The following is a 24,353-nucleotide window of genomic DNA, read 5'->3' as shown; positions in this document are numbered from 1 at the left end:
ATCTAACGTCATGAAGAAAGTTTTGTGGCTTCCCGTGCTTTTTACTTTTCTGTTCCTGAAGAACATCCCCGAGCACTGTTTGCAGTGAAGGTCTGCTAGTGATGAGGGGCGTCAGCTTCTGCATGCATCGAGGTGCCCTTCTCTCACCCTGTTTCGAACGATGTTGTCAGCATGGAATTCTGTTTGCAGCTGACTCCTGGTGAAGACTGATGGCACCCGTGTTGTGGTTCTGAACATAATGCCATTTTCCTCTGTCATCTGTTAGTCAGCTTTGCATCGCTGTGACAAAATGCCTGCAATAAGAAACTCAAAAGGAGGAAAGGTTGTTTTTGGCTCAGGGTTTTGTGGTCGCTGAGCCTGGTTGCTTTCAGAGAGATGAAACAAGGTGGAGCTGCTCACCTCACAGGGCCAGGAAGCCAACAGAGAGGGAGAGGAGGGACTGGAGCTCCAGGACCCCTTCAAGGTGCCCCTGAGCTGCCTCCTCCCTCTAGACCCCACCTGTGGATGGCTCCACCGCCTCCCAGCAGTGCCCCCTGGGGACCAGTCTTCATCATGTGGCCTTGGGGGACATTTGAGGTCCGGATCAGGGCTGTAAAGAGCTTCCCTTCTTTGCTGACTGCACTCGGCCTGCTTGGGATGAGGGCTGATAGTGCCGGCATGGGCTTGCACCCATCAGCTGCTGCCTCCTCAGCGCTCCTTTGCCCTCCCTGTGGGAACTCTAACACAAGCTTGTTGGGGGCTATGCCATGCGGACTGGGCCGGGATGGCGCCTGGCAGCCAGCCAGAGGTTGCTTGGATCACACTGGCGTGAGGAGGTTGATTAACATAAGCACACCCAGGTGATTTGTCATTGGCCGTATCCAATTAAGTCCACTTGCACCACGCGTGCACAGGTGTTCCCGAGTGCTCCTGCTCGGGCCTGCTCGTTGTGACCTTTACCATGATTGGGCAGCTGGCTCCTCGCCTAATCTTTGCATAATTGGGGTCAGCCTTCCCTTCACCTCCTGGAGGGAATATAAGCCGGCTCTCCTCGAGCGCTGGGGTTCAAGGTTCGAGGCCCCAGGTTCGAGGTTGGAGGTTCCGGTTCCCGGGTTTCCTGATTCATCAATAAACCGTTCCGAATTCAAGAACCTCGCTACTCTTTTGTCCCCCGCGCCAAATTGACTCCGCTGGACGGCGTCACAAGCTCACCAGTCCCTCCAGCTCTGCTCTTTTCTCTTTTTGTGGGAGAGGCGGGGAGCGGGGTTGAGAGGGCAGGGGTGTTTCTTTTAGCTCTGTGTTTCCTTTTGGGACGAGTTATTTAGGGGTCAGCTTGACTGGGTTAAAGACTTCCCAGAGGGTAGTGCTTTACCAAAAGCATCTCTTCGGGGTGTGTCTGAAGGTGCTTCCAGAGCAGACTGGCATGCGAGTCGGGCTGGGTGGAGATGAGCTGCCCTGGGTGAGTGGGGCCCCAGCAGAGCATGAAGGCCAAGAACAGGGGGCTCTGACGTCTCTGGACTCAGCTTCAGGCACCCGTCCTTTGAACTTGCGCTGAGCCTCCAGAGTCTCCCGGTGCAGGTGGATTTAGACTCTTCCCTGCTCCTTTATCTTGGGTAGAGGTGAAAGAAATTTTTTTTTCTTTAATAAACAATTTTTAAGAATTTGTTTGAAAATTTTTGCAGTAAGTCAGCCCTTCATGAGCACCGTTTCCAAATCCAGCCGAGGATGGAAAAGACTTGGACACCATGCCTGTCCTGAGCCTGTGCTGGGTTGTCCTCCCGAGCCGCTTGAGGGTCATGCACGTGTTAGTCGGGCGCGAGCCATCTGGAGATGACTGAGCACAGGGCAGACACATCTGTGTTCTGAGTTAGGCACTGAGCAGTGCCCAGGAAGCTCGTTGCTCTGGGCAGTGAGACAAGGAGGACTCTAAAGAACATAAGGAAGGAAGCAGAGAGGAGGCTGCCCGTGCCCTCTCCAGTCTTCAGGTGAGGACCAAAGCAGAGCGACCTCGGTCGTGCAGCAGAAGAGTGTGCTCCGGAGAACCTCTGGAGAGCTCCGCCCGCACAGTGGCCCTGCACCCTGTCCCACCCGGCCTGGTCCTGTGGAGCAAGAGAGGAGGAGCGTGTCCACACCCTTCCCACTGAGTCCTCCAGGGATTCTCTGTCATCCGTCGTCAGTATCTTGGGGCACTTGCAGCCCTGGGGCTGAACAGTACATCACGTGCAAATTTTAAGCCATCTTATATAAAGGACTTGAGCTTGAAGTTGACCTCTGGTCAACTCCCAGAGGACACCGAGGGACACAGAATCAAGGGACACAAGCAGGGGCAGCCATGGTGCCACACACTGCCCAGCCCAGACCCCTGGCCGCATCTCGTCCTCCCTGATACAGGGGCTGCGGCCTGGGCTGGCAGCCATGAGCAGGTTCGGGGACCTCAAGGGCGGAGGAAGACCCCTGCTGGAGGCGGCGGAGCTGGCAGAGTGAGGGCGAGAGCTGTGGCCATGTTATCTGGTCCCTTTGTGCGGTAATTAATCCAGGGTCCCGTCACTTACGGCTGCTTCAAAAAGAAAAAAAAAGTGCTTACCGCTGCTTCGCGGGGCTCAAGTCTGCGGACCGCTCCGGGCCCCTGCTTTTCTTGCAGTCCCAGTTCTACACCCGTTTCCCCAGCACCCCCTTGGGGCAATACCACCTGACAAACCACCCCAGGACCCTTGGCCCACACGAGGAGGGGGAGCAGAGCCTGCCCACCCCGCCTGGGAGCTGGAGCAGGGGGCTGAGGCCGGAAGCCCGGGCCAGGCATCTGCTTTGGCCTCCGAGAGGCCTCTGTTGAGAAGCCCAGGGGAGCACCCAGGCTCCTTGGGGCAGGAGCCACTCTCGGGGCAGCGGCCTGAGCTGAGGCAGGGGTGCCGGGCAGGGGGGCCAGGGGAGGGCCGGCCGCCAGGAGGGTGTCCATGGTGAAGACAGCCGCAGAGGGAGCGGCTGCACTGAGCGGAGACCCGAGCATAGCATGGAATGTGAGAATGGATTTTTTCTGAGGAAAATTAAACAAAGAAAACGAACCCTAAGGAAAATGTTTGAAGATGGAAAATAAAGCACTTAGGCCAGTTTCAGCTGTCCTGCTGTGTCGGGAGGGCAGCAGAAGGCAGGCCCGAGTCGTCCGTCAAGAGTCACGTCTCCATCTTCCTCAGCGGATAACCGGACACCAGTTCATCGAGGCGTGTGGTCTTTTCACCTGGAGAGAAAAGGGGTGGTTTTTAATTTCGTTCTGATATGGAGAACAGATTAGGAGGCAACGAGAATTCCCTGCAGGGAAGCACGGTGGTGCTCCTTTAGGTAAGAAGTCTTAGGAAGATCTAAGGTGATTTCTGCCTACTTTTTAAAAAGCCGATCCTAGTAGTGAAGGGTTCTGACCCTTCCTCCCCTTCCACATTGTTTACCGGAGTGTCGTGGCTGTGCACGACAATGAGATTGAAAAGATAGAAAAAGCTTGCACCTGTGTAAATACGAGGCTCTTCCCAAACTGCCCTCAACCCCTCATAAAAGCCACAAAGAATTTTCGTCTCATCTCTTATCTGTAAAGGCCAGGTGACTGACCCAAAAAGCAAACTTAAAGATAATGACAACCCTCCTCTCGGAGGTCAGGGAGACCCAGAACTTAAACTAACATGCTTTGTATACAATTTTATATGTTAACCAATTAAAAGAACACTGTAAAACTGCTTGCCTTTCATTATAAAAACCCTGCTAAACAAGGGCTTGGGGCCTCTTAGTGTCACCGGTTACCGAGTGCGCGGAGGACCAGGCTCGAGCTTGCTAATAAATGACTCTTGCTTGCATTGATCGTGGTCTCCGGTGGTCTTTGTGGGGTCTCGAGCCGCTGGGCACAACAAGATCTGCTGTCACCACCTCCTGCCTACCTCATCCCCTGCCCTGCTACCCACCCCTTCTCTGGCTTCAGGCTCTTATTGTAAGGGGACCTTTGTAAACACTGATTGTGAGCCGTGTGCAGGGTGGTGCCAGCCTGGTATGATTCTCTTGATGATGGAGCACAGGGCAGCCTTGGTGGTGTGGTGTTTTCAGGATCTCTAGGTTGATGTTATCTAGGCAATACAAATACATATATTTCTCCATCTGTGTCTTATTTTTTTGTTCCCTTAATATTATTTTCACAGACTAGATATAGCAACTTGGGAAGCTGGGGCAGCAGGATTGCAAGTTTGAGGCAGAACTTGGCAACTTAGTGAGACCATGGCTCAAAATAAAAAATAAGATAAAAGGGTTGGGATATGGCTCAATGATAGAGTGCACGTGGGCTCAATCCCCAGTACCAGAAAAGAAGAGAAGGAGATTTATATTTAAGGATTTCAATATTTTGGAAGGTGGTATTGTAATTGGTAATGCTTTTTAAAAATCTCTTTTTCCAGTTTGTAAACCCCACTGCTTGCTCTACATTGCTGATACACAGAAGATCAGAGAACCTGTCAGTTTGCCGGCACTTTGCTTCTTGCTATCCTATTCCTTCATATCAAGACCTGGGATGGTGGATTCTATTTGTTTGATTTCCAAAATCATGGCCTGAAATAATGAGAAGGATGAATTTCAGAGTTGGACGAGGAGAGTCCTGCACCGCCCAGAGTGGCCAGCGGAGGCCGCTCAGAACCACTTTCTCTGACTCCCAGAAGCACCCACATTCTGTGTGTGGGTTTCTGTGTCCACAGTGACTTTCTTCTCACAGGACCATGGACATCTGGGCCATTGTAGACTATGAAGACCAGAGTTTCCTCCCTGGTGCCTACCCTTGGAGATGCCAGTGCTGCTTTGGGTTGACTGAGGTGTGTGTGATCAGAAGGTGAGGAGGAGTGAGGGGAAAGCCTCCTGCCCACAGCCCCAAGGACTCAGGAGGAAGCTCCGCCATGTGCTTCACTTTCTCAGGTACTATTAGTAGGACTGGACTTTCCACAAGTGTCCCTTATTAGGCTCTGACTGTGCATCACCATTGTGGCATGCTGAACTATTTTTTATGGATCAGGAATGTTTCTGGGGGAAATTCTTAATTGTGGAGGGCCTGAGGGGAACAGGTAGTGCATTTCATGGCTTGCTTTTGTGTTTCAATGGTTTCTTTTTCTTACAGTGTTAAAGTACTTGAAAATACTGAAAAGCTGATGTATTAAAACTCAAAATTACTTTAAGTATAAATATTGTAATTCTGTCTGTTAAAAGAAGAATTTTACAGCTGGGGTCACAGCTCAGTGGTACAGTGGTGCCCAGCATGCTTGAGGACCTGGTCAGCCCAGGCACCACAAGAAAACAACAGGCTGGGAAATTGTACAGTGTGAAGTACTTTGTCAGCCAGTAAGTGACAGAAAAAGAAGAGGGAAGAGGACTTAAGATGTATTACTCAAATGTAACGGATGCTCCTAATCTGAACCTGATTTGTTTATATCTAACTGTGAAATTTATTTGAAATAATTGGAGAAGTCTGTTTATTAATTGGGCATTTGATATTAAGGAATTTTTTTTTTTTTTTTTTTTTTTGGTGCTGGGGATCGAACCCAGGGCCTTGTCCTTGCAAGGCAAGCACTCTACCAACTGAGCTATCTCCCCAGCCCCCTAAGGAATTGTTCCTGATTATCTGCAATGTGATAATACTGTCGCTGTATTAGGGTTCTTTCCACTACATGACTTAAAAATTGTTATAGAACACAGATGATGCTGGGTTTGCTGAGAGAGTCTGTTTACAGTGGGTGGGCCACCTGCAGCCCCGGGGCCACTGTGGTGATGGTGTGTGGGGAGCCTGCAGGTCCTATGAACCCCAAAATGAGGGTTGCGTGAGGAGAATGCTGGACTGCACACTACCAGGATCCTCAGGGACCCACAGTGCTGGGGAGCCTCTGTTTCGTGGGCTGCACAAGCAGAACAACTACACTACCCAGAATTCCTGGGGATTCCTGGGCAAACGTGTGGCCTACAGTTTCCAGAGACCTTTCTAAAGAAGGCTGGGCGGTCAGTTGCTGGGCTGTACTACCCAGAATCCTTGGGCTATCAGGAAAATTGTGTGGCCTGAAGCTTCAAGGGGCATTTGGGGTGAGGGCTGGCAGCAGAATGCCAGACTACACTGCTGGGAGCCTTGGGGTGCTGCTAAGCACGTGGCATGCCACTCCCAGTAGCCTCCAGGGTGCGGGTTGCACAGGCAGGATGGACTGCACTGCCCAGGACCCTCCAGAGGCTGCTGCTCCTAGGACCTCTGCAGGGAGGGCTGTGTGGGAAGGGCAGACTGCACCACCCATGACACTTGGGGACCTCTGCAGTGAGAGCTGCAAAAAGTGCAGAAAGTCAGGCTCCCTCCCAGAATCCCTGGGGATGCCTGGGAAAATGCGTTGCCGGTAAGTCCCAGAGGTTCTATTGTGAGGCTGCATTGGTGGAGCACTGGACTACACTACCTAGAATCCTCAGCCCAGGGCAAGCATGTGGTCTGCAGCTTCCAGGATCCTCTGTGGTGAGGACTGTGGGGCAGAGAATTGAACTGCACTACCCTTGGGGGACACCCAGGCAACTGTGCAGACTACAATTCCCAGAAGCCTCCATGGTGAGGGCTGTGCAGGTTGAAGGTTACAATACTTGACCCGCAACTCCCAGGCCAGACTGTACTACCAGAATCCCTGGTGGGCCCGTAGCTCCCAGACAACTTCCTGTGGAGGGTGGAACTTTGGACTGACTGCACTACCCAGGCTCCTCATGGACACCCAGGCAGGCATGAGACAAGCAGAGCTGGGAACCTTGATGGCAAGGTCCACTAAGGTAGGATGGACTACACTGCCCAGAATAACCAGAGGCAGGGCTGCCTGAGTGGAACGGACTATACTGTTCCTAGAGTTCTTCACAGCCTCAAGGGCACCAGCACAATAGACTGTACTGCCCAGGTGCATGGAGGCCTGCAGCTCCCAGAGGCCTTTGCCGTGAGGGCTGTATTATACTCACTGGGTAGTGTAGCCCACCACTGGACCACCAGTGGTCCCCCTCATGCTTCAGATATAGCCCTTGCTGCTCTGCCTCTGAGGGCTTTTTTTTTTTTTTTTTGGTACCGAGGACTGAACCTAGGGGTTCTCAACCACGGAGTTGCGGTTCTAGCACTTTTTATTTTGAGACAGGGTCTCATTAAGTTGCCTATGGCCTCGCTAAATTGCTGAGCTGGCTGAGGCTTATTAAAAAATGGAATGTCCTTTCCTCTTCTCCTCCCAAATGAGCAAGTGAGCATGCTCCAGGTTAGGACGTGCGTGGAATGTACCTGTTAAAAACCCGTTTTTCCCTCTGATAGGCAGAATCACAGTCTCTGGTATAGAGTCTCATGTGTTTCTTCTTTATTAACAAAGCAATAAAACTTCATTTTCCTTTCTCAAAACCGTGCCCTCATTATTGGATTGGCATCCCAGATATGCTGCTTGCCGGCCACATAGGCCTCTGGGCTGAGGCCTGCACGGGCAGAAGTCCAGAGTCCGCTGCCAGGAAATCTCAGAAGCCTCGGCCTCAGGGAAGCCTCCACGTGAGGCTGGGGAGCAGAGCACTGAAGTGCACTTCTGGCCCACTGCCCCGGGAGGCATCTGGGGTGGGGGCTGCACGGGCAGAATGCTGGACTTCCAGAATCCTCCAGCCTGCGCACACTGTCCTGTGCTCCTGCAAGGCCAGGGCTGGGTGGGCGGAGCTCCGGACTGCACTGTCCAGAATCCCTGCAGCTCCCAGAGGCCTCCATGGTGAGAGCAGGGCAGGTAGGAAGGACTGCACTGTCCAGAATGTCCCAGGGTGGGAGTTGCAGCAGCAGCTCCCAGAGGCTGCTGGGGGAATTTGCTTCCAAGTCGCAGGCTCTCATCTTGACGGTGGTCTGGGATTTAACTTCTTTTCTTAAAACCCATGATCCTAAAATGGGTTAGTCCCTGGCTGTGTCACTCTGTCTCAAAGGCTACGCTCCCAGAGGCCTCTGTGGCGGCCTGTTTCCGGTCTTCTGTGCTCGGGTGCATGAGTGACGTCTTTGGGCTCTGTCCACTGACATGTCTGCGCTGGCCTCGTTGCAGCCTGGCGGGGTGCAGGGCGGGGTGCAGAGAGGTGGTCTCAGGAACTCCCTCTGCTCTCTTGAGCTCCCACTTCTTGTGGTGCACAAAACCGCCTGACTTAGTCACAGCCGGGGGAACAGATTTTATCCAGAACAGCTGAGAGTGGAAGAAGGCGCCGAGATTCACCAGGAAGCCAGGAGCTGGAGGCGGGAACCGCCTTGCGGGGCGTGGCCATCAGGGGCGGGGCCAGCAGGACCGGGGCCTCGCGGTTCCAACTCGAATCCTTATTCTGCCTCCTTCAGGTGAGGACCGAGCCTTCTGCTCAGGTTAAATGCAGGTGTGTGCGCCGGTGTGGGGGTATGCGGAGGTGGGGAGGTGGTGAGTGTCACCCCACGGGGAGGGGCAGAGCTTTCTTCTTAGAGCTTGGCTTGGGGACACTCGTGGGCCATATCTCTAGGGACCCCTGGGGTTCCCTTCTCCTGAGATCAACCTGAGGGGGACGCCTGGCTTGGGGACCCTCGTGGGCCATGTCTCTAGGGACCCCTGGGGTTCCCTTCTGAGATCAGCCTGAGGGGGACGCCTGGCTTGGGGACCCTCGTGGGCCATGTCTCTAGGGACCCCTGGGGTTCCCTTCTGAGATCAGCCTGAGGGGGACGCCTGGCTTGGGGACCCTCGTGGGTCATGTCTCTAGGGACCCCTGGGGTTCCCTTCTGAGATCAGCCTGAGGGGGACGCCTGGCTTGGGGACCCTCGTGGGCCATGTCTCTAGGGACCCCTGGGGTTCCCTTCTGAGATCAGCCTGAGGGGGACGCCTGGCTTGGGGACCCTTGTGGGCCATGTCTCTAGGGACCCCTGGGTTCTCTTATCCTCAGAGCAGCCTCAGGGAGATGCTGGTTTTGGGGAACCTCATGGGTAATATCTTTAGGGAAGCCTGGGTTTCCCTTCAGGGAGACCCCCAGGTGAAGAGCATCCTGGGTCATATGTGTACAGATATCTGGTTTCTCTTAATCTCAGAGTAGCCTCAGAGAGAAGCCTGGCTTGGGGACTCTCATGGATCATGCCTCTAGGGACTCCTGGGTTCTTTTCTCCTCAGAGCAAGCCTCAGAGAGATGCCTGGCCTGGGGGTCCCTTGTGGGTCATGTCTCTAGGGACCCCTGTGTAATGAGACAAGAAAAATAATAGGAATTGCTATAGTTGTGTTATGTAGTAATAATAAGTTGTATTGGTATTTGCCTGAACTTGTAAAACTAAAATCATAAAACGCAGCAGGCACCTGGTGGCAAACTTGCTGTGTAGCAGGATGACGCTCCTGAACTATGCCAATATGAAACTTTACCTATGATCTGAGTGGGGGCTCCTAGTCTAGTCGTGTCCTGGTCTTTATCAATGAAAACCAGAGCCTGACTTGACTGAAAATCACTACTTAAACCCTTGGACCCTTCAAGCAAACCGTCAGCAGCACCGTGAACAGAGGACTCCACGTTGCTCTGTCTCTTGACTGCCCTGGCTGCTGTCCACACCATCTCTGATCACCGATCGACCATTGTCACTGAGCCCAGATGACTAACCACCACTCCAGCAATGACAACTGCCATCCTGAACACCCAGCCTCTGACTCAGCGGACACCCGAGGACACCCGAGGACATCTGAGGAGCTGAGAGAGGCTACAGTTGAGAAGAATCCCTTCGGTCTTATTGACTGACTTCTTGGCTAAGAGATGTTGCATTGAGTAAGTCCATAGGGATTGGACTCTAGGTGAACAAGGGAGTGAATCTTCAATGTATTTGTGACTTCATATTATTAGGAATGTTAAGGTGAGTGTTAAGTTTTATTGCATGAATAAAATCCACTTGTTGGAACCAAACTCAATTCCTCTCTTACTCACTGTTCATGACACCCTGGGGTTACCTTTTTCTCAGAGCAGCCTCAGGGAGAAATCTGGCTTGGCAACCCTTATGGGTCATGTATCTAGGGACCCCTGGGGTTAACTTCTTCCTGAGAGCAGCCTCGGGGAGAACCTGGCTTGGTGACCCTCATAGGTCACGTCCCTGGGGGTACCTGGGGTTCCCTTTCCCTGAGAACAGCCTCAGGGAGATGCCTAGCTTGGCGACCCTCATGAGTCATGTCTTTATTGACCCTTGTGGGTCATGTCTCTAGGGACCCCTGGGGTTATGTTCTTCCTGAGAGGAGCCTCAGGAACATGCCTGGCTTGGGAAACTTCATGGGTCATGTCTCTTGGGATGCCTGGGTTCTCTTCTCCTCAGAGCAGCCTTAGATAGAGTACCAGTCTTAAGGACCCTTGTGGGTCATATCTCTAGGGATACCTGGGGTTATTGTGGGAAACCATTTTTATTTAGGAGAATCAGACTAGGTTGAGCCATGGGATACAGAGATCTGGCTTCTAGGAACTGCAGGGGGAAGCATGTGGCACTGTGTGGGAGTGGTTTCCTGTCTACTTCTGGAATTTTTCTAAGAGAATGACTTCCCTAAGCCCATCCTATCCTATCCTGTTCATCACAGAAGCAGCTCCTCCTGGTCCTTGCCCCCTTCGCCTGTATGTTATAAATAAAGGAGAGTTGGGCCACTCCAAGTTGTTGTAAGAGGCCAGAGCTTGTATGACCAGACCCATCATATCCCCTCTCATAAAAAGAGTTTTGGCTCTTATGTGTTCATTGAGTAGATAAATGTTTTGGGTAATAGATATTGTAAGCTCGGGGGCACACGGCTAGTGGCCAAATAAAATTGGACAGAAAGTGGTCAGAGCAAGCTTTATTGGAATTTGGCTCTTGGGTGAAATTCCCAGCCCCCTGGGGTACAGGTCAGGGTAGGGAGCCAGAGAAAATCGAGCAAGGCACCGGCTGCCCAGGGTCTTTATAGACCGGAATGGGCGGGGGTCCTGCTGAGTGACAGGTAAGGGTCAGTGGAGTTTTCCTGCCCGTTTGATTGGTCACTGGGTGGTGCGCTGCCCTTTGCCTCAGTTGCTCGGCTCTCCATCATATAGTCACCCAGATTCTGACCTAATGAAGCCAGAATTGGGAGGGGGGGGGTGGAGAGAAGCATATATATTTTGTCCTGTTCAACTAGGACAAAGGCACACCCTCCAGGATCCACTTCCTCCAACTGAAGCCAGAATTAAGGACAGGCAGTTAGTGTAGAAATAGGGGATCGGGTCAAATCGAGGAAATGAAACCATGAAGCCATCTGCCTCTGGAAGTTGGAGATTGTTCCTGGAAGAATGGAATGTCAAGGATCTCCAGAACCCATTGATTACCAAATTTACCTGCCTTTATCAAGGACTTCGAGCATGGAGCTGCTAATTAATGCCTCCTGGGCCCTTACCTGCCTGAATCACCTTGGCCCTCCCCCTGCCCATCACTTCTCACTTAATGCAAAACCAGGCCTAGTCACAAAGGCAGGAAGGAGAGATAAGGGGGGAAGAGAACTGGAGAACAAAAGAGACCTTCCTTAACCTATAAAAGATGGAGGGTGCACTCACTTCTTGGGAGTTTAGAACATCAGCCATGGCCCCCTTCTTCCTGCTAGGAGAAGTCTGTATTATTACTACTTTTAATTTTTTTTTTTTTTTTTTTTTTTTTTTTTTTTTTTTTTTTTTTTTGGTACTGGGGATCGAACTCAGGGCCTTGTACTTTTATTACTACTTTTAAATAAAACCTGCTTAATATGCTTGCCTTGGCGTGCTTCTCTAGTGTTCAAACTTCAACATTAGAGGGAGCAGAACTTGTCACCAGTAAACGGCAGTACCACTAACAGATATAAAAACCACAAACATCCTCCTCAGCAGTTAGCCCTTTCCTCCACGTGGGACATGGCAGAGAAGACCCCCACATTTGGCGCCCAGATAGCAACTGTTTGAGAGGATTTTGGAAGAAAGGGTAAAGATGCTTGGCCCCTTTCTGGTGAGAAGTACGCACATGTGAATAAGTTTAGTAGTAAGAAAGAAAGGGAATTTAATTGTGTGACATTAAGCCTGGGGAATTTGCTCTCTACAGAGAAATAAGAATAGATTTATTCAGTTATATTAAATACTTGGCCAGAGTGAAAATTCAGTGGAAAGAATGCAACGCCTACAGTCCTTGAAAAGTAAATGGAGGTCTGGTTGTTTTGAATACTGCAGACTCAATCAGGCAGGTCTTCTTGTGTCCCTGACTGTATGAGACTGAGAACTAACTTGGATGAGATGGATGCAAAAGTTTAGAATCCTGAGATCAGGAATTCAGAGAAAATTTCTAACTTAGAAGGGGGAGTTCCTCATTTAAATATGTGTGCCCCCACTGTAAGGAATCCCACGAAAACCACGCCGGACACGGGAAATCACATAAGGGAGTTTATTAAGCAAACAGAGTGTCTCCCTGCAGGGTAAGAAAGAAAATGAGAGGAAGAGAAAGGGTGCGCGCAAGAAAGAGCGTGAAAAGCGAGGAGGAGAAAGTAAGCAAGTGTGTAAGAGAGAAAAGCAAGAGAAAAGATGGCAGGGTAGTTACCGTGAAGCAGTTGAATTCCACCAGGCTAACAGGGGACCAATAACGGAGAAGGATACGTGCAAGCTGACTGATGAACCTATAGCTAGCTAGGATGTTCACAGACTGACAGTATTTGGGAGGCAGGGAAAATGGCTGCACCAGAAAGGGCGGGGAGAGCAGCTTTCAGACTGACAAGCTGGGTTTGTGATGCAATGGAAAAGGCGGGGGGAGTAGCTTTGCATTACACCCACCATGGCTTCCAGCCCTCCAGGAACAGCATGGTTTCTGCTCCCTGGGGAGAAGGATGGAAGCCTATAGAACATGGCTGCTCCCTGCTCAGGCAGAGTGCCTCAGGGTCAAGCCTCTTGATGACAGGAGAGATAGCATGAGGATTGAAAGCCCAATGGCAGGCTTTGGGATTTAGTTTGGACTGTAAAAGAAACTTGCCTTTATTTGGACTAAGATGTTGATTTGTGGTTTCTGGAAGATTTGAGCATAAGTCTTAGAAATGCTGTTAAGTACTTTAGATCTAAGAGTCAGAAATGCTCATCCTCCAGGACCTCTTAGTCTTCTGGGGAATTGTTGGTTGATAAAAAAGAAAAAAGATTCAGAAACTAGCCCCAAGCATGTTTCTGTGGATAGAAGACACCTGATAGTGGGGGCAAAGTTTCTATTCTGAGGACTGGAAGGCATTCGGATGTAGAGAAAGATGAGCTAAAATGGGACTTCTGTAATTTACATTTGAAAGCTCCTGCCCCAGTGCCTGGACCTGCCGCTGGAGAAGTCATGAAACCAAAGATTCCTACCACTGTTAATACAGCAGAGAAGGAATTAACAAAACTCAGATTATACCCCATTTTTGAGTAAAATGATTCTCAAAGTTCTGAGGGACCAAAAAGAACTTATATGTCTATTCCTTTTACAACATTAATGGAGTTAAAATTGCATGCTCTATGTATGGAGCAACCATGCCATTTGTACTAAGTCTCTTACAATCCATAGGTAATGAGACTTTACCGCCTAAGGATTGGCTTTTATTAGCTAGCTCCTGCCTTTCTGAAGGTGAGTATTTAACATGGAATCTGACTGGATAGAGCATTGTTCAGATCAGGTGGAAATTAATAAATTGAATGGAGTTCAGATTACCTTGGATATGCTTACCAGCTCAGGACAATTTGATAATTTGGGCCAACAATTGACTTATTGAAGCCAGAATTGGGGACAGGCAGTTAGTGTAGAAATAGGAAATCAGGTCAAATCAAGAAAATGGAAGCCATAAAGTCATCTGCCTCTGGAAGTTGGAGACTGCCATGGGAGAATGGAATGTCAAGGACCTACAGAACCCATTGATAACCAAATTTACCTGCCCTTGTCAGAGACTGCGGGCAGGAAGGTGCTGATTAATGCCCCCTGGGCCCTTGCCTGTCTGAATCACTTTGACCCTCCCCCTGCCCCATCCGCTTTTCACTTTTTATATCTCACCTGCAAAACCAGGCCTAATCCCCTGGGCAGGAAGGGAAAAGATAAGGGAGAAAGAATGGGAAAATAAAACCCATAAAAAGGACAAGATTTGCTCATCCCATGGATTCCGCCTTTGGGTCCCCTCCTTCCACCCGGGAGAAGTCTGCTTTTACTTTTCTTTAATAAAGCTGCATTTCCACTCTACATTTGCCTCGGCATGCTTCTCTGGCGTTATACTTCAACTCCTGAGGAATCAGGACTTGTCACCGGTAAAGAGCAGTATCATTATGACTTATAAACTTATGCTCAAATTAGTGCATATGCACAAAGAGCATGTAGAGAATTACCTGCCCAGATACAAAAATCTCTATAAACCCCAGCCAAATTCAGCAAGGACCAGAGGAAAATTTTTCAGACTTTGTAACAACTAACCTGGACAGAGTTGCTGCAAGGATTTGGAGATAGCCCTGATCTGTTTGAACAAACCCTAGCTAAGGACTTAACAAAATTCAAAGATAAACCATTTGTAACTTTTCTCCAATATGTAGATGACGTTTTATGTGCTACTGATACCGCCGTTTACTGGTGACGAGTTCTGCTCCTTCTAATGTTGAAGATTGAACACTAGAGAATCAGGCCAAGGCAAGCATATTAAGCAGGTTTTATTTAAAGGTAATAATACAGACTTCTCCCAGCAGGAAGAAGGGGGCCATGGCTGATGTTCTCAAAGTCCTAAGAAGTGAGCACACCCTACATCCTTTATAGGTTAAATTCTCTTTTGTTCTCCAGTTCTCTCCCCCCTTATCTCTCCTTCCTGCCTTTGTGACTAGGCCTGGTTTTGCATTAAGTGAGAAGTGATGGGCAGGGGGAGGGCCAAGGTGATTCAGGCAGGTAAGGGCCCAGGAGGCATTAATTAGCAGCTCCATGCTTGCACTCCTTGATAAAGGCAGGTAAATTTGGTAATCAATGGGCTCTGGAGATCCTTGACATTCCATTCTTCCAGGAACAATCTCCAACTTCCAGAGGCAGATGACTTCATGGTTTCATTTCCTCGATTTGACCCAATTCCCTATTTCTACACTAACTACCTGTCCTTAATTCTGGCTTCACTACCACACTGAAGGAATATCAAGGCATTATACAGAGGCTTCCTAGGATAACAGGATACTGCAGGCCTTGGATTCCTGGGTATAGGGAATTAACTAAACCTCCTAAAAAACATTCTACACCTAGGAACCATAAGAACCCGGAAACCACTCCAGACACAGGCACTCACATAAGAGGGTTTATTAAGCAAACAGGGTGTCTCCCTGCAGGGTAAGAGAGAAAACGAGAGGAAAAGAGAGAGAGCGTGTGCAAGAGAGTGTGAAAAGTGAGGAAGAGAGAAAAAGAAAGTTAGTAGGAGAGGGAAAGCATGAATGTGAGGAGAAGAAGAGAGAGAAAATGGCGGGGGAGTCATTCTTAAGCAGTCAAATTCCCCGGGCGAACAGGACCAATAATGGAGAAGGATACTTGCAAGTTGACTGGTGAACCAATAGCTAGCTAGGATGTTCACAGACAGACAAGAAGTTGGGAGGTGAGGAAATGACTACAGCATAAAGGGTGGGGGAGCAGCTTTACGTTATATTACAGGAACAATTGCCCTGATGTGAGATACTAAAGGTTTTTGACATATCAAAGAGGGGCCCTACTTCAAGTCCCTGTTCTCAGCTTACCTAAGGAACAAGATTTACCCTGTTTGTCACTGAGAGGAAAATAACCCTAAAAATATTCACCCAAAACTGCTGGATAGACAACCATGGATGACTCAGGTCAATAGCCAATGGCATATCTCAGCAAGGAGCTTAGCATAGTAGCTTCATTCTCAAAAGTAATGGAAAATAAGGTCTCATAATTTTCTTTGCCATCCAAACCTGTCCTAAAAATAAGAAATGGTTCAAATGCTCCCAGCATCAAGTTTTTTCTGGAACCACTAATCTGTCTTTTAGTTCCTTACAGGTCTCAGTGAAGATTTACATTGAAATGTAAATGGAGACACCTGAAGGCTCACTAGGAAACCACTCAAACCCCCTCCCCCCAAAAAAAGGAAAAGATTTTTTTTTTCTGCAGTTAATAAAAGATATTGTAATTGCATTTTTTGCTGGATTAATCTTTTGTCTTTTAGGGATGAATTTAAAGGTGAATAATAATCATCAGGACAAAGGCCAGCAACCCGAATTATTCTGAAGTTTTTCTTTTTATATCTTAAATTCTTAGACAAATTAAATCAATGTTTAATGCATTTTTTTTCCCCTTTGTGGTGCTGGGAGTTGAACCCAGGGCATCCTTCATGCTGGGCAAGCACTCTTTCACTGAGCTGCATCCCCAGTCCCATAGATCCTTTACTTATCATTAGCCTCATGACTAGCTAGTGATAATAAAATCACTTAGAATTTCAGCTGAATTTGGAACCATTCAGGAATTTGAGCATCTGATAGCTCCTGTGGGTTCTACAAGGTGCAATGTTTACCCACAACACAGCAGTATCTGTTAGGTCAGAAATTAGGCGACTGTAGGGGGCAAAGCTGAGCAGGGGGAACAAAGACCAGCCCACCAAAGGTGACCAGAAAGTTCACAGCAAGGTGGATGGAAAGTTCCACTGACCCTTCACACTCACCTGTCACTCAACAGGACCCCCTCCCATCCCAGTCTATAAAAACCCTGGGCAGCCAGGGCCACATGCGATTTTCTCCGGGTCCCTATACCCCCCAGGGTCTGGGAATTTTGCCCGAGAGCCAAATTCCAATAAAGCTTGCTTTGGCCACTTTCTGTCCCATTTTATTTGGCCACTAACTGTGCCTGCCTGAGCTTACATTTGGTCCCGCTGCCAGGACCCGCTGTGCTTACAGTAGTTATGATCATTCCTGGCCTGAGCTGACACATGTGCTCCTCTGGGCTCACCACTTCCATTATCTCCTGTCATCTTTTAACATATTTTCTGTTTTTGTCCCAGAGTTCTTTCTTTCTTAAACTTAAGTATTACTCTGTTCTGGCTTAGAGAGTGATATTAAAATCTTTCATCTGGCCGCTGAAGGTGCCCATTGCATCTTGACCTTCACAGCTGACAATGCAAAGAAGTATATGTGTGTTCTAATCCTTACATACCCCCTGGTTATAACTATGTTTATGTGGAACCATCTGTGTATGTATTAAGCTAAATGCTAGTTTATACTGATCTGTAGTCAGTGGATTCTGATCCATTATGACATAGATCACTCTGCCTTCACCCCTTAACTGTAATTTCTTACACCAGCAGTGAGAACACTGGCTCCTAGCTTCTGTCATGTAATTAATTCATTGTTCCCTTATAATCCATGAATTCATTATTGTTCCAGATTACAGGTTGTGACATATTAAAAAACACATATTTGGCTTCTGTCCCAAGTTCTTGGTACAGCACTCCCTAAATCCTCAAATTTCCTGAGTGATAGTAATATTGGAATCATCTTTTATTCTAACAATGGTTCTTTGACCTTGGTTCCTTTTTCAGAACTCCTAAATCCTGCAGAATTTCCTGGGTGATAGGAGGGTCTTTCACTTTCATAAGGATTTTTGGTGGACTCTAGGGCAGCTTCAGGATGGAGGATGGTCATGGGAAAGATCAAGTGATGACTAAAATCTTGGAACTTTCAGTCCCCCACCCCATTCTCTTGGGAAAGAAGATGGAGATTGAGTTCATCATGCCTACATGATTAAGACTCCACATAGGACAGAGGTTCCTGCACTGGGGACACTCCCAGGTCTCCTCCTGCACATCTCCTCATCTGACTGTAACCTTGCCTTTTCTAGAATGTCATAAAAGGTGGGCCATGCAGGGTGTAGCCTCTTCAGCCTGGCTTATTTCACTCAGTAGCATACCAGGTGGGGTATATCTCTGTCTTTGTGTGGGTTTGTGATTCATTCCTTTCTATTCTGTGCTCACTGTGCCTTATGATGTGGAAGGACATTCTGATTTTTTATCTGATCAACAACAGCAGAGCGGCTGTGCATAATTACATGCTTTTTTGTTTTGACATGCTTTTCAAAGCACTTGTCATAGACACCCTGTGGGTCACAGATTAGCCCTGTTCTGCTTTGGGAGGGACAGACTGGCACACTGTCCTCCACAATTGTCCCGACCCGCGGGACATCAACGCGGAACGGCAAACCTAAGAGAGAAGGAATGAAGGGACAAGAGATGCAGGGAGAGGCAGCAAGACAGGAATTCTGATCAAGCTGCAAATTTTTATTGTTCACACAGGGGTATTTATATGCTCAGGGAATGAGGGGTATGACGAGGTGCAGCCTGGTTGGCTGTGTTCTTCTATTGGGCTCCTGATAGGCTGCAAGTTCGCGCCGGCGGGAAGGTGAGGTTCGCAACGGCGGGAAGGTGAAGTCCCGGAAGAGAAGCAGGGGCGGCACCATAGGCGCCATACTGTCAGAATTATCAGCCAGGAGGGGGGAGGGGCGCTGCTGCTTATTGTAAAGGTCAGAATGTTCTCAGAATGAGAACTTCTTGGTCCCTGACATTTCCCCCTTTCTTATATAAAATTATTGACCATTTTTCGATAGCCATATTTTAAGGGGGTGATAGAGGTTATGTGGCGAGACGGGGGCACAGCTTGCCTGAACAGGTATAGGGCTGGAGTGACAATCCCTCGGGAACTGCGCCTGTCTTAGGTTGTCCGTGATAGAGCAACATCCTTACCTGTCATTGGATAATGAGGCTCTAGCCCTCATTTCCTGTCTTAGGTTGGTATGAGCTCTTACGAATCTTACCCGTCATTGGCTGTCCAGTTCAGCTCACAGGGGTGATGGTCTTTTAAGATCACCATCACGATCCATCATCTCCAGTCGATGGTAATGAACCTGAATAGGTTTCGCCTGTATAACCTCAATTTGAGCTTTAAGAAAAGCCATGATCTTGTTGAATATCAAAGGACCTATAGATACAATAAGCAGCAAGCAAAGGAGGGGACCTTAGCAGGGTCCTCAAGTCCTGCATGGCTGTGGGAGAGCAGTGAACAGGCAGCCATTATCCAGAGAAGAAATGGTGTGCAGTCACAGGGTCTGTCATTCAGGGGATTTTTCGCATAGATTGTCAGCTGCATCTATAAGAGAGGAAGATTCACCCTCAGGGGGAAGGTTTCCGTCCCTGGGTTGTGGTAAATCATTGACCTGTTTGACCAGGCGTTCTGGTAACCATCTTGGGGCTGCTTGTTCTTGATCTAAAATACAAGCTGAGCCTCGTCCCCAAATGAGGACGGGATCTGGGCCTTTCCATTTATTTGTTAAAGGATCGCGCCACATAACAGATGGGCGAGCAGAATTAGAAGAGGGATGCCAATGTCTGTCTGCGGTCGAATGTCCTTCATTGTCTAGGGTAAGAAAGTTAAGAGCAAATAATGCATGATTAAGGCGATCCCTGGGAGTGGTAAATGCAAGGGAAGAGGCCTTAAGGCGGGTAAGCCAGGTTTTTAAGGTGAGGTGTGCACGTTCCACAATGCCTTGACCTTGAGGGTTATATGGAATTCCAGTAGTATGAGAGATTTGAAGAGTGGCACAAAACTGTTTGAACTTGGTACTGGTATATGCAGGGCCATTATCTGTCTTAATATGTGCTGGCTTTCCCATTATGGAAAAGGCTGAGACAAGATGAGAAATGACATCCTTGGTAGCTTCTCCGCAATGCGGTGATGCAAAAATAAAGCCACTAAAGGTATCTATGGAAACATGTATGTACTTTGTTTTCCCAAATTCAGGAAAGTGAGTAACATCCATCTGCCAAATCTGATTGGGCAGTAATCCTCGAGGGTTAACACCCAGATGTTGAATAGGAAGGGAGACAACGCAAGCAGGACACGCTTTTACAATTTCCCTTGCTTGTTGCCTGGTAATTTTACAGAGTAACCGAAGGCTCTGAGAATTTAAGTGGTGAAGTTTGTGTAAATCTGTGGCCTCTTGGATGGATCCAATAAGAACTGGGAAAAGGGACCGAGTGGCTGCATCAGCCTGAGCATTACCCCGTGATAGGGGACCGGGAAGATCAGAATGTGCTCTAATGTGTCCTAAGAAAAATGGATGTTTTCTAGCCTGAATTAGTTGTTGAAGCTGGTTAAACAAAAAGGCTGCGTTGGAGGAAGCCTTAATGGCGGGTGAAATCTCCAATAGGGGCACAGAATGGGCAATGTAAGCACTGTCTGTATAAATATTAATAGGTTTATCAAAAAATGTCATAAAGACTTGTGTTATAGCAAACAATTCTACAAGCTGTGCTGATGGATAAGCAGTGTCAAAGGTGGTAGGCTGATTATCAACAACAAAGGCTGCACGGCCATTGCTGGAGCCATCTGTAAAAACAGTAAGGGCTTGTGGAATCGGAGCCTTCCGAGTAACCCGAGGAAAAATAAATGGATGTAACTGAGCAAAATGCAAAAGGGGGTCATTGGGAAGGTGGTTATCGATTATTCCCAAAAAGCCTGATAGAGCAATACCCCATTCATCCCTCATCTGTAGCAAAAATTGGGTTTGATCCTTAGTGTATGGAATCAGAATGTTATCAGGGTCTTTGCCAAAATGTTGTCGAGAAAGCAAGCGACCTTTAATAATGATAGAAGCTACCTGAGCAGGATAGACAGCAATAACTTTAGAGGATGTGGCAGGCAAATGAACCCAGAGCAAGGGGCAACCCTTATTTTTAAAATGTGGATCCCGCTGCCAGAATAGTCCCGTGGGTGTATGAGGGGTGTGTAATATAACCAAAACCAAAGGAAGGTTATAAGATATTTGTGTAACAAATTGTTGAGCGATGGCTTCTGTGACTTGAATTAATGCTTGCCATGCCTCGGGAGTAAGCTCTCGAGGAGAAGAAGGGTCAGAATCTCCCCTTAAAATATCATTAAGAGGCAAAAGCACATAGGTGGGTAGTTTTAAATATGGTCTTAGCCATTGGATATCCCCTAGTAGTTTTTGGAAATCGTTAAGAGTGTGGAGATGGTCCACATGCAATTGTATATTAGGGATTTGAATTTGATTAGTTTGAAGTTTGAGGCCCAAGTAGGTGTAGGGGTCCTGTGTTTGAACCTTATCAGGGGCTATCTGAAGTCCCAAGGCAGTAAGGGCTTTATAGAGATCCAAATAACAATTGTTAAGATCATAGGTATTAGGTGCAGCAATTAACAAATCATCCATATAATGTAATATATAAACTTGTGGCCACCGCTCTCTCACAGGGTCTACTGCTTGAACAACATATTTTTGGCAAAGACTAGGGCTGTTAGCCATACCCTGGGGAAGGACCTTCCATTGAAATCTTTGCATAGGGCCCTGAAAATTGATGCGGGGGAGGCTGAAAGCAAAATAGGGTCTGTCATCAGGATGTAAAGGAATAGTAAAAAAGCAATCTTTTAAGTCGATGACCATTTTATAATAGTCCCTAGGAATAGCTACCGGTGTAGGGATGCCTGGCTGTAATGCCCCCATCGGGCACATAACCTTATTGATAGCGTGCAAATCCTGTAAAAGGCGCCATTTGCCTGATTTCTTCTTAATAACAAAAATAGGGGTATTCCAGGGTGAGGTTGAGGGTTCCACATGGCCGGCTGTCAACTGTTCCTGTACTAACATGGAGGCAGCCTCTAATTTTTCTTGGGTAAGGGGCCACTGATCCACCCACACAGGAGTTTGAGTTTCCCAAATAATTTTGTCTGCATGGGGTACAGGAGGGTCAGGGACCGACACTAAAAATCCACATACCCAAGTCCAAATTTGTCTGTTTTTTGTATGGGCTGTACAGGCTCAACCTGTCCTTGTCCTAGCCTTCCAAGGCCTGTACCAGGGATAAAGCCCATACGAAGCATTTGATGAGTGACTAAAGAGTCGGGACTAGCAAGAATAACTTTCATTTGGCTTAGAATGTCTCGTCCCCAAAGGTTGACAGGGAGATCAGGAACAATGAAGGGGGTAACGGTTCCTTTATTCCCTGTGTTATCTTTTGTGTCAGTCCAATTAAGCACCCTGGAGCTAACTAAGGGGTTTCTTGACTGCCCTATTCCTTTAAGGTCAGTTAGTGATGAGGTGAGGGGCCATTCTGATGGCCAATATTTTTGAGAAATAACTGTGGCGTCCGCACCAGTATCTAGGATCCCTTGGAATTTCTTTCCTTCAATAAATAAGGTAAGAGTGGGTCTTTTGTGGGAGATAGGTTGGACCCAATACACATCAGAGGAACCTAAAGAGGCTGTGTTTCCTGGTGAATTTCCTGAATTGAGGGGAAGGAGTATTAATTGTGCAATTTTTGTTCCTGCAGGGATGGCAGCTACTCCGTTAACAGCTGTGGCCAGTATTTTAATTTCTCCAGTGTAATCATCATCAATGATGCCAGGGAAGACCTGAACACCTTGTAAGGTAGTAGAAGCTCTCCCAAGAATAAGAGCACACATATGAGGTGGAGGGGGGCCTACAACCCCAGTGGGTATTATTTGGGGTCCTTGCATAGAGTCTAATATTGTATCGGTGGAGGCGCAGAGGTCCAATCCTGCGCTGCCTGGGGTAGCACGTTGGAGGGAGGTGATTGTGTAGAAGGACAGGGAGCCTGGATTGGGTTGGGAGTCTGAGAGGGAACAAACCTTATTGCCCCTGGGTTTGCTCTGGGGGTGGTCGGGGCCCGAGAAGTTAGAGGGAATAGGCTGTCCAAGGGCATTGGTCTTGGATCTACACTCCTTGGCCCAGTGGCGACCTTTACCACATTTAGGGCAAAGGGTGAGCAGAGGTGGTTTAGTCCCTGTTTGAGGAGATATGGGTCCTTGACCCAGTTTCCCTGTTGGGCAGTCTCGCGCAAAATGGCCAGGTTGTTTGCAAGTAAAGCAAGTACATGGGCCAGGGTTGTGAAGGGCCTTGGTGAAGGTGGCGCCAATAGCGAGACCCATGGCATGGGCTGTTCCTACCCCGGCACACAGCCTAATGAAGTCAGAAAGGTCCCCTTTATCTTTGTGGGGCCGAAGAACATCTTGACATATTGGGTTGGCATTTTCAAAGGCAAGATATTTTACAAAGGAGCTCTCGTTTTCACTTGGTCCAAGTAAGCGCTCTGCAGTTAGATTAAGCCGGGCAACAAAGTCACTGTAAGGCTCGTCAGGACCCTGATGAATTTTTGCTAGGGAGGTGGTGGCCGAGCCCTTTTGAGGGAGCCATCTCCAAGCATGCAAACCAGCAGTTTGAACCTGTGCTAGGAGCCCAGTAGGGAAGCGCGCCTGTTTAGGGTTAGTATCAAATGGCGCATTACCCACTAGTTTAACATAGGTCCAGGATTTAGAGGAAGCCTTGGTTGAATTTTTTTGGGCAGTTTCCCGACAGTATTCCCTAAAGTCTGCGTTCCACAACAGGAAGTCACCCGCACTGAGGGTGGCTCTGGCCAAAAATTTCCAATCATTAGGGGTGAGCCACTGTGTACTATGGTTCTCTAGCAAGGCCAGTGTATAAGGTGCAGTGGGGCCATACTGTGTACAAGCCTTTTTAAGTCTTTCAAGAAAGCGGAGGCTCAGCCTTTTATAAGAACCAAGGGCTCCACTCTGTCCAGAGGTGGGCTCCTCCTCATCCCCTGATTCCTGGTCCTCCTCTTGTTCCCTCTCTGGTTCTACCTCTTGTTCCTCCCCTGATTCCTCTTCCTGACTTCCTTTTAAATTCTCTGCTTCAGTTTGTGCGGGCTGATCTGCTTGACTGCGAGTGACTGGAAAGGCAAGAACAGGCTGACCACGTGGCTTCACCTTACGAGTATTGAGGGGTCTTGGGCCAGTTTGTGTTAACTCCGTGCCCAAGGCCAGTGAGCGAAGCTCGGCATCAAGGGCTTTTAGTTCTTTTAAAAGTTGGATTTGTTCCCGCCTATGTTGGAGAGACTCGCATAAAGGGGTTAGATTAGGCAAGGGAAGTGGGGAAAAAATGTCTGGGGGGGCAGTAGGTCCCTGAAGGGCTGGAGCATGAAAGGCAGGGGGTGTATAAGTGGGAAGTGGATTTTTAAGAGGTGGCAGGTCTGGAGAATGGTGTTGAGCCGCTGCCTCCTCCAGGGTAGCCTCCTCCTCTGGGGTCACGTCATCATAGGGATTTAAAACCAGATAAATCTTAGGGGGACTTTTAGGGGACTTTTTTGGTAAGGTGGGGTCTGGGAGGGTCCCAGGGTCCTGAGAAGGCTGAGTAGGGGGCATTTGAATACTAACCGAAGGGCATGCCGATGGGGGGCGAGAGGTGGATTGCATTGCCTGCTCCCCAATCTTTACAAGTTTTAAAGTACCACTGTCAAAGGGTGAGCTTTTAAGAATCTCATTAATTAAATTCCAATAAGAAAAGGCAGTGACAGGCACCTTTTGAGGACCAAAAG

The sequence above is a fragment of the Sciurus carolinensis genome, chromosome 6 (assembly GCF_902686445.1).
Source record: "Sciurus carolinensis chromosome 6, mSciCar1.2, whole genome shotgun sequence".
Lineage (NCBI taxonomy): Eukaryota > Metazoa > Chordata > Mammalia > Rodentia > Sciuridae > Sciurus > Sciurus carolinensis.
The sequence above is the reverse complement of the archived record's forward strand: the minus strand, read 5'-3'. Positions refer to the sequence as shown.